The sequence below is a fragment of the Astyanax mexicanus genome, chromosome 17, assembly GCF_023375975.1.
Source record: "Astyanax mexicanus isolate ESR-SI-001 chromosome 17, AstMex3_surface, whole genome shotgun sequence".
NCBI lineage: Eukaryota > Metazoa > Chordata > Actinopteri > Characiformes > Acestrorhamphidae > Astyanax > Astyanax mexicanus.
In genome coordinates this window covers 38624240-38634094 of record NC_064424.1, presented here as the reverse complement: position 1 = coordinate 38634094, position 9855 = coordinate 38624240, and positions in this window count along the sequence as shown.

Genomic DNA, 9855 nt, shown 5'->3' with positions numbered 1-9855 from the left:
CCTGCAGGCATGTTTTTAGAGAACAAGAAATGTCTCTTAACCAACTTATCGATGCGGCCATTTCTCTGGACAACCTCCTACGCGGTAAGCGAAAGCTAACGAAGGAACCCAGACTGCTCACCAGCCACCCAAGCTCCGCCCCCCTTGACGAGCCTGAACCGATGCAAATTGGAAGGACCCGCCTCACTCCTGAAGAAAAACAGAGAAGGCGTAGGGAGGGGCTATGTCTATATTGAGCCCAGGCTGGCCATATATGTGTTTCCTGCCCATCCCGTTCCAGTGCCCCTGGGACGGCAGAGGTGAGTGTATCGCTATTCTTATCTAACTTACAGTTTTTCTCCATTGGTTTGGCTCATTTCTTGAAACTGAGATGACATTCTCAAAATAACATGGACAAATTCCCAAACTAACTTGCAGTTTCTCATAACAGAATGGCATTTCTCATTGCTTTCATCACATTTCAAATGCTTTGTACATGTCTCAAGCACTTAGTACATCTTTGCAAATGGTTTTGTACAAGTAGCCTACACTTAACACAATCATCCTACATTTAGTACATTTTCCAAAAGAATGCATCTAGTTGATCTATCTTAATTGGTTAGTTCTCAGTGTAATGGTTGTTCTCTTCAAAACATGTCAGCACAATTTCATCATATAAGTCATCATCTGCAGAATAGTCTGCTCAATTCTCAAAATGAGTTAAGAAATTGTAATACAATACAGAACACATATTTTGGAACATTTCATAAATTCATTACAATCAGGTGAGTAGGTAACAGGTGAAAGCAGGTTTTGACGAAAATGAGTGTCCCACATTACTGGTGACCAATCCATCAGTTTGTTGTCTATTATTTTGAATGCTGGCATTGCTCTATATACAGTGGATATAAAAAGTCTACACACCCCTGTTCAAATGCCAGGTTTTTGTGTTGTAAAAAAAAAAAAAAAAAAATTAAAGCAAGACAAATAATTTCATAACTTTTTTCACATTTAATGTGACCTATAACCTGTACAATGCAATTGAAAAACAAACATAAATCTTTACAGCGAAAAAATATAAAACAAAAAACTTAAAATCACCTGGTTAAATACATATAACTAATACTTTGTTGCAACATCTTTTGCATTTATTACAGCACTCAGTCTTTTTGGGTAGGAACCTATCAGCGTGACACATCTTGATGTGGCAAAATTTGCCCACTCTTCTTTGCATAACTGCTCAAAATCTGACCAAATGTGAGGGCATCTTCTGTGCCCAGCCCTCTTCAGATTACCCCACAGATGTTCAATGGGATTCAGGTCTGGATTCAGGCTGGGCCATTCCAAAGCCTTAATCTTATACCGCTGAAGCCATTCTTTTGTTGATTTAGATGTGTCCTTTGTGTCATTTTTGTGCTGAAAGATGAAGTTCCTTTTCATCTTCAGTTTTCTACCAGAGGCCGAAGGTTTTTGCCAATACTGACTGGTATTTGGAACTGTTCAAAATTCCGTCCACCCTGAATAAAGCCCCATGCTGCCACCATGCTTCACTGTAGGTATGCTGTTCTTTTGGTGACGAGCAGTGTTGCTTTTGCGCCTAATATACCTTTTGGAATTATGTCCAAAACGTTTAACCTTGGTTTCATTAAACCATAACACATTTTCCCACATGCGTTTGGTAGATATCAGATGAATTTTTGGAAAATTAAGTAGAGCTTAGATGTTTTCTGGATGTTTGTTTTGCACAGACATGTGAAGAAGTCGGCAGATTGTTGTCACATGTACTACACAGCCAGTACTTGCCAGAAATTCTTGCAGCTCCTTCAGTGCTGCTGTCGGCCTCTTGGCAGCCTCCTTGACCAATTTTCCTCTTGTCTTATCATCAATTTTTGTCAAATGTCTTGTTCTTGGTAATGTCTTGTTGTGCCATGTTTTCTCCACTTGATGATGACAGTCTTCAAAGTGTTCCATGGTATATTTAATGACTTTTGTAGCCTTCACTTGACTGATATCTAGGAATAATGAGATACCTCTGATGCTCTGGCATCTCTTTGTGGACCATGGCTTGTGCTGAAAGATGTGGCTACAAAAATATCAGGACAAGCCTACTAGAACAGTTAAACTTTATTTGGAGTTGATCAGAGGCACTTTAATTGTTGACAGGTGTGTGCTGACTCCAATTTAAAGTGAGTTTGAAGGTTATTGGTTAAATTTGAACACAGCAACACCCCTAGTTATAAAAGGGTGTGCACACTTATGCAACCTCAATATCTCAGTTGTTTATTTTTACTTCACCTCCCTGAAAGATTTCTGTTTGTTTTTCAATTGCATTGTACAGGTTATAGGTCACATTATAGGTAGAAATTATTTGTCTTATTGTAATTTTTTTTACATCACAAAAACCTACCATTTGAACAGGGGTGTGTAGACTTTTTCTATCCACTGTATACATCTTGGCCTGGTGCTAGTTCTTTGATGCTAGTCCTGTGATTATATAACGATGATATAGTCCTGTGATGATATAATGATTATATAGTCCTGTGGCGATCAGTGTAGAGGATGGCTCAGGCATTCTTCCCACAGTGCATTGCTAAAGAACATATCAGATGCAATGTTGATGAGAATTTATGGCCAAACAGACTGCAGCGGATGGATGGCCAGGAAGGTGATGGAGAGAGGGGAGTGACACAGAGTAGTCAGAATGTTACTGTATTGCATTTGTGATGCTTGACTATTTTTTTACCTACTGTAATGTATTTTGTTTTGTTTTTGCAGGTTTTTGTATTTTGTATACATAGTATATTTGATACATTTTCCTTAGTATTTTCTTTTCTTTCTACCTACAGTAATGTGTAAAGATTTACTTGTAAATAAAAATAGTTACAATTTCCTCAGCAGAAAGAGTGCAGTGTGTGTGGTGTGAACATTGTATTCCTTTAGCTAGACCTCTGCCATAAAGACAAAACATCTAAGCATTTTGACTTGCAGTACTTACACAATGCCAAAGGGACAATGCATTTTGGGGGCACTGATGATTTGTGTGAGAAAGGAAATCAGTTTTGACACGTGGGTAAACTGTTTTTGGAGAGATATGAGCAGTGATGAGGATCCATGTAGTTTTGCTGCACCGTCCAGTTTATTTTGACAGATGGACAAAATTAATGAAAATGTGCCAAAGCAATTGAGAAGGATCTACGTCATTTTTATGGTACTGACTATTTATATGGGAGAAAGACTTCATTTTGAAGCAAGAATGAACGTTTTGGGAGACATATGACATTTTGCTGGTTATCTGAAGTGTTGTGAAGAACTGTAAGTCTGTTTGGCCAATTTACCTTTTAGTTATAGGAATGTCATCTCAGTTTCAAGAAATGAGCCAAACCAATTGAGAAAAACTGTAAAACAAATGTCTATTCCAGTACAGATTTTCCTGCACTCAGACAAGTTTTCTGTTTTAGCCCTTGTAGATTCTGGAGCTGCTGGAAAAATTCATGGATGTGGGAATGGCTAACCAATTTCAAATACCCCTGCTACCCATGGCAACCCGGCTTCAAGTACTTCAAAGCACTGGATGGACGACCTTTAGGCAAAGGAACTGTGTCCAAACACACTGTTGAACTCTCTGTCCAGGTTGGCCTCTTCCATTTAGAGACTATGACTTTTTTGATTATTGAATCCCCTGATCACCCATTAATTTTGGATTTCAGCTGGTTAACTCAGCATGACCCTTTTGATTCCCTGGAAACATGGAGAAATTCCAAAATTGAGTGAATACTGTCAAAGCCATTGTTTGTCCGTACACTGCTTAGCCACTACCATTGAGAGTCCTAATGTGCTTGACACTGTCTCTATCCCTAGCTGCTATTATGACCTCAAGGAGGTTTTTAGTAAAAACAGAGCCACACAGGAACCTGGGATTGTGCTATAGACCTTCTCCCTAACACCACCCCGTAGCAGAGTATATCCCCTGTCAGAGCCTGAAACCAAAGCCCTGGAGATCTACATAGACAAAGCTCTCGCTATGGGTTATATTAGGCCATCCACATCACCATGTGCCGCTGTTTTTTTTTTGTTGAAAAAAAGATGGGGGCCTTCGGCCGTGTATAGACTACTGGGGCCTTAATGCTAAATCCGTTTAAAACCCATACCCATTCCCTTTAGTTCCGGTTGCCCAAGAAAAGTTACGAAATGCACAATGGTTCACGAACTCTACCTCAGAAGTGCATACAACCTGATACGCATCAAAGAAGGCGATGAATGTAAGACAGCATTTGTGACCACTAGGGGTCACCATTAATACTTGATTATGCCGTATGGGCTGTCTTGATCTCCTTCTGTTTTCCAGGCATTTGTTAACGAGGTACTCCAAGACATGATCGAAAGGTAAGTCGTCGTATTTATGGATGACATTTTGTTCTACTCCCCTTCCTTAGAGAAACATGTCAGTCATGTCAGAGCAGTTCTCCGTAGGCTCCTTGACCACAAGTTTTTGTCAAATCTGAAAAGTATGAATTTCATGTTCTGGAACTGTCCTTTTAGGATACACTATACGGCCTGGTGGTGTTAGTATGAGTCCTGACAAGGTTAATGCTGCTCTCAGCTGGCCCAGACCTAAAACTGTTAAAGAGCTCCAACGTTTCTTAGGTTTTGCAAACTTTTATCGCCGTTTCATTAGAGGATTTATCACCGTTAAATGCAGACCCCTATACCTCCCCGTAATATAAATTCTATAATAATAATAAATACATTCTACTCACTGCTGTTTACATAGCACCAGATGCAAATGCTAGCACAGCCCTGGGGCTTCTGCATGACGTCATCAGCAACAACCAACATAAGTATCCAGAGGCTGCTCACATCGTTTCTGGGGACTTTAATCATGCTGATCTGAAAGCAGTCCTTCCCAGGTCCCATCAGCATGTGAAGTGTACAACCAGGGGAGACAAAACAGTGGATAAGTTGTACACAAATTTCAGACATGCCTACAATGCTAAGACTGTAGCACACCTCGGAAATTCTGATCACTTGTCCCTGCTTCTGATTCATGCTTAAAACACTGACAATACAAGCCTGAAACTCACAGAAACCATTCTTCAACCCTCCTGCATAGTAACACCTGTCAAGTGGGATATAGACAGTGAGATCCAGCTTGAGCAAATCAGTCCTCCCAGCCCTACTTACTGACACTGAAGGGAAGACCTATGTACCGGTTAATATGCACAATCGTGTGCCTAGTTTGGTGCATTCCAGCCCCAGCTCGGGTCATCCTGGCATAGAACGCACCGCTGGTCTGCTGCTTCCCAGAGACTGGTGGCCCACTTCCAAGGAAGACACTACAAGATTTGTGCAGCACTGTGAGGTATGTTCCCAAAGTAAAACACCTCGTTCTCCACCCTCAGGATTACTGGTTCCTCTAGAAGTTCCTAGATAACCTTGGTCTCACCTTGGCATTGATTTCATCTCAGACTTAACACCTTCAAAGGGTTTCACTACTATCCTTGTTATTATAAATAGATTCTTTAAAGCCTGCCGACTTGTACCCCTCAGCAAACTCCCCACAGCCTGGGAAATGGCAGAGACATTATTTAAGAAAGTGTTTAGGTTTTATGGCTTGCCTGAGGATATTGTGTCAGATAGAGGCCCACAGTTCACCTCACAGGTATGGAGGGCTTTTTGCAAGGTGCACAACATACATGTGAGTCTCACTTCAGGTTACCATCCTCACTCCAATGGTCAGGTTGAGAGACTTAATCAAGAAATTGGATGTTTTCTGCGTTCGTACTGCCACCGAAATCAACATGATTGGAGCACCTTTCTTCCCTGGGCAAAATATGCCCAAAACTCACTGATTAGCTTATCAACTGGACCTGTTTTACTGTGTTTTAGGGTTCCAGCCCCCAGTTCTTCTTCTAGATTCTGAACCCAGTAATGTGCCAGCATTGGATAAGTGGAAGAACAGGAGTCAGCAGACCTGGGAGGAGGCCCATGTCAGGCTACAATGAGCCGATCGACGGAGGGGGCCTATTCCACAGTTCCACATAGGACAGAGGGTCTGGTTATCCACTCAGGACTTGAAACTCAAGTTGCCTTTAAAAAAGTTAAGTCCACGTTTTATTGGACCCTTTAAGATTGTCAAGCAGGTCACCCCCATGTCATACCGTTTAGAACTACCATCTCAGTATCGCATTTCTCCTACCTTTCATGTGTCCTTGCTTAAACCTGTTTCTCCTTTTTCTCAGGACTCTGGGTCTGTTTTGTAACCTCCCCCTCCACTTGACATCCATGGGGCCTCGGCATACAGCGTTCGTACCTTGCTAGTCTCTAAGCGTTGGAGACGCCAGTTTTTCTACCTGGTCAATTGGGAGGGTTATGGACCTGAGGAACAGTCGTGGTTTTCTGCGGGTGATATCCTTGACCCTTCCCAGGGGTCATCCTCGGCGTAAAATCGTGAGATCGGCCGGGGCCGACCGTCAGGTGGGGGGCACCCCCACGCCTCAGGAGGTCACTCTTGTCTCTGTTTTAGCTCCTGCAAACCTGCTTGCTATTGTTCATTCTGCTGTGTATATATTGGTGTCTCACCTGGATTCTGGTGCGACACCTTATCTGGTCTATCTAGCATTTCGAAGCGTTTGTGTACTCTGTCTATCCTGGTTACTGTATCTTTGCTAACGTTTTTGGATTTTGATTTTTGTTTTTCCCCTGTCTGCTACTGTTTGCCTGGATTTAGTTCATTTTTGGACAATAAACCTGCTTTTGGATTCTTACCCTTGGTTCGTGTGACAATTATTATGTATTAGGTATATTAATGAAGCAGGACATGTTGCTTGAGGGGCAGTGCCCCCTTTTGCCAATTTCTGGTGTTGGGCTTTATTTATTATCTTATGATTGGTGATGGTTTTTACTTTATAACTAGATTTCTTTCAACCTGATTTGCCAGTGGTAAACTGAATTTCAGTGGTAAATAAATTGAATGAGATTTAGTTAGATTTGACTTAGAATACTGAAAATGCAACCAAAGGGTTAATTATTTTTTTCATCTACTTTAAACAGCTGGGCTTTTATTTATTAGTAATAGAGTGTACTCCTGGACACTTACCAGGCTGGACACTGCAGGACAGTCATAACACGGATGTTGTATCTCGCTGGATCAAAGGGGCTTTGGTACTCAGCAATGTGCTTTGGTACTCAGCAGTGCGTCTAACTCTAAAAGCAATACACTCAAAATAGAGGGAAAAATACACAATATGGCACTGTTTGATGGCCACAGCTATGATAACACTACAGTGGAAAACGTCTCGCTATCTTATAAGGATAAAGTAACTGTTACTTTCAGTAAACTGCTTTTTAAACTTAGTTTAAGACTATACTAGGATTTACATTGGTATGAAAATAATTGGAGACCCCTGATAATTTTCATGATTTTCCATTAAAAATCATTGGTTGTTTGGATCAGCAATTTTAATTAAATATATCGTATATGAACACAGTGATATTCAAAAAGTGAAATGAAGTTTATAGGATTAACAGAAAGTGTGCAATAATTCTTTAACAAAATTACCCTTGTCGTTTATTAATTTAAAAAACTTTAGCACTAATATTGGAGAACAAAATTTGTTTGGTAAGCTCATTGGCCTACATACACAGGTGAATCTGATTATGAGAAAGGGTTAAGGTGGAAAAGGGAAAAGGGAAAAAAAAGATGGGGGGAAAGAGCACAGCATTCCAACACAAACACTTGCTACCCACAGTAAAATTTGTTAAAGGTAAAATTTGTTAAAGGTGAGGGACACATGGATTCTAGTCAATATCAGCAGATTCTTGAGAACAATGTTTAAGAATTAGTGATAAAGTTCTCACGCTTCATCCTTCCCTCGCTCGTGAACACTTCTCCTTCATGTGTTTTACAGTCTATAGATATCTAAAGCTTTTGTATGTGGTAAATTTTACGTATTTCTTTTTAGAACATAAGGTGCACAGTATTTAGTAAAGTTTAATGGCTTTACTGAAGTGTGTTTTACTGCTAAATACTGTTTTATTCACAATTCTCCATTCAGTTACTAACTATTTTGTGTAAATGTTAATCAATTGTGTTTTTTATTCAAATATTTTTTTAACAATAAAAGAGTTTAGTCAATTTTAGAAAAAAAAGTTTAATTTTAAGTGATTTTAAAACAGAAAGAATAGCATGCAATCATCAGTACAATTGAAAAGGGATGATGGTAGTCATTTCTATAGCTCAACAGTAAATACTTTATTATACTGAAAAATTACAGCTTTTAATGTTAATGTTTCACTAACTGCATTGCTGTTAATTTACATGTCAGATATAATTATTTACCGGATTTTACAATTATTATAAAATACAGTATGACAGTTTATCCGTAGTAAATGTACAGCAATTGTACAGTGTACAGTGGAGAGCTAAGGAGGAGGAGTTAGGCGTGGTCCATCTTACAAAAAATCAGTTACAATGTGCTTCCACATATGCTGGAATGTAATATACAGTTGCAAGAAAAAGTATGTGAACCCTTTGGGATTACTTGGATTTCTACATAATTTGTTCATTAAATGTGTTCTGATCTTTATGGTTCATTAAACACAACAAGTTAACGATCACAGTGAGGAGGGAAAAAGTATGTGAACCTTTGGATTTAATAACTGGTTGATCCTCCTTTGGCAGCAAAAACCTCAACCAAACCAAATGTTTCCTGTAGTTGCAGACCAGACCTGAACTAGAGTCAATAGGAATTTTGGAGCATTCCTCTTCACTAAACTGTTTCAGTTCAGCAATAATCTTGGGATATCTGGTGTGAATCGCTCTCTTAAGGTCATGTCATGCATCTAAATTCCAGAAGGCGTATTTTGTTCTGTTGAAGCCGTTCAGTTGTTGATTTACTTCTATATTTTGGGTAATTGTCCTGTTGCATCCATCCATGGTCTTAAGTTTTCCTGCAAAATGTCTTGGTTAACTTGGAATTAATTTTGCCTCAGGCAAAACCTCAGCTTCCTATATAGAAATAAATCATGCTTCCCAATGCACACAAGAAAAAAGGTTGTGGAAACAACGTTTTTGTGTATGCTAGATTATGGTGATGTGATTAACAGACATGCATCAGCAACTACACTCAAACCACTAGACTCTGTGTATCATGTGACGCTAAGATTCATTGCTGGCGACCCGTATAGTACACATCACTGTTCACTCTCTGAAAAAGTTGTATGGTCTTCTCTTGCTGTGCATTACACATAAACACAAATAAACACATTGATTTATTTTGTTTTTAAAGCATTTTATGGCCAAATGCCACTGTACATCTCACAAACGCTTATGAAAAATAACACAACCTACCAGACTCGCTCCAGTGACTGGATCACCCTTCAGGTACCAAGAGTTTTAACTGAACTGGGAAAATCTGCTTTTAGTCACCAGCGCACCAGCGAGCTGGAATTCACTACAGGAAACTCTAAAACTCAGCTCACTGGTGTCACTAAATCATTTTAAACTCCTAGTTTCTAACCACCTTCAGACAGCCTGCCACTGTTTTAGCTGATTTTAGTTTTTTTTTTATCATCTTTGGTACCTGAGAGTGAGTGTGTGAAATGGCTACAGCAGTCCAATTTCAAAACACCACAGAGAGTAGTCTGCTCCGCCCACCCCTCCCCAGCCATGAAACTTATTCGGGTTGCCAAATTCAGCAGGCTATATTATTATATATTATTTTTTCCCCTCCCTCGGAAGGGCAATATCAGCCAAGGACGGCAAAAGGGCAGTTGCCCAAGCACATTGGGCTATAGCGTCTGCACGTCACTGGCAGGACAGTTAGCTAACTAGCTATGCTACAATCCAAACAGCCCGCTCTCCGGCGCTGTTAGCCC